Genomic DNA, 1,682 nt, shown 5'->3' with positions numbered 1-1,682 from the left:
GGGGTCTGTACCCGAAATTAAACCATGTTAGAGCACCCGCCCGTGGTACCTGAGCTCAGAGTACCACGTTTGTTTTTGCTAATTTAAGATTGTGGGTATGAACACAGTTCCAAACAGATCGAGATGCACATAATGCTTTTATTTGTATTTACTTCTCTATCTAACACCTTCTGGTCAAGAATATTAAGTTGAAGAAGTAATTACCACCTTGACAGAGGTCCCACCTATCTTTTTGGGGAAATATCTCCACGACCAAAAGGAGCATCAAAAAATGTTAATATATTCTTCAAACTTTATACTGATCAACAATCGACATAAACGTCATAGGCCTAAATAAGACAATAGTTGATCAAAATGTGTAAAAGAAAGTGTGTTTTTCTCGCACATGGCGGTTAAGATATATATCTAAAAAAAATCCTATTAAACAAGCCTAATGTATAAGGATCGAAGGAGATCAGTAATTAAATGTACCGTATCGTACTGGGTAATCAGAAAAATACAAATAACCTTTCACGTGATATTTGCAAATAACGTTTTCTAAAGCTGATTCAGAACTGGAAGCTTTTCAGTTGCTTATTTCTGATTTTGTCATAATGTAACAAAAAAACACTTTAATATGCTATATAATTATTTACGTAAATGGAAAGAAAAAGAAAAGAAAACGACAATAGGACGCAGTCATTGATTTCTTCTCACTCTTTGTATTGATAAGTGCATGTTTTTCAACCTTAGGGTAAATGTTATGAGTGTTAGGTCACGCACTGTTTAACTGCGGGAAACGAAACTGCAAAGGACAAAATATATATATATTCAAAGATGAACGAAAGCACTAACCACTCTTAAAAGTAAATACAATTGTGTAGTTTACGTATGTTTTGACTTTATTTTACAAATGGGCGCAGTTCTGTAGTACTATTTGAGAAGGGACTATATTTACGAGATATGCTTTAAAAATATTTGTATTGTACGCTACATTGTGAGTTAAGGCTTAAAGGCCAGCTCTCGTGCTTTTTGTCTCTGCTTTTGTTGTGTCTAAAGACCGTGAGTGGCGCTTAAAATTACAGATAAATTATAGACTGGAAAGGTTTGTTTTCGTTTTTTGTTGCTGTTAAGCACAATGCTACACATTGGGCTATCTGTACTGTGCCCACCACGGGTAATGAAACCCATTTTTAGCGTTATAAACCTTCAGACTTGCTGAGCCACTGGCGGAGTGGTGAAGGAGGGATGAGAAAGCAACTAGGCAATTTAACACTTTTCATTTTTCACCATTTGGTTAAATTTGGGAGACCTGAAATTCACCACTTTAAAAACTCTGGTTAACAACAAAGGTATTTAGTAGCTAAAGCGTGACTAAAATACATTTCTAAACATGTGAAAACAGGACCAATATAAACAGTTTTTCTTATTATTTATTTGTTTGTTTGTTTGGAATTTCGCGCAAAGCTACACGAGGGTTATCTGCGCTAGCCGTCCCTTATTTAGCAGTGAAATACTAGAGGGAAGGCAGCTGGTCCTCACCACCCACCGTCAACTCTTGGGCTACTCTTTTACCAACAGTTATTGGATTGCCTGAAACATTATAACACCCCCCACGGCTGAAAGGGCGAGCATGTTCGATGCGACGGGGATTCGAACCCGCGACCTGCAGATTGCGAGTCGAGCGCCCTAACCCTCTGGCC

This window comes from Limulus polyphemus, unplaced genomic scaffold, assembly GCF_000517525.1.
Source record: "Limulus polyphemus unplaced genomic scaffold, Limulus_polyphemus-2.1.2 Scaffold338, whole genome shotgun sequence".
Taxonomy (NCBI): domain Eukaryota; kingdom Metazoa; phylum Arthropoda; class Merostomata; order Xiphosura; family Limulidae; genus Limulus; species Limulus polyphemus.
This window is presented reverse-complemented; position numbering follows the sequence as displayed.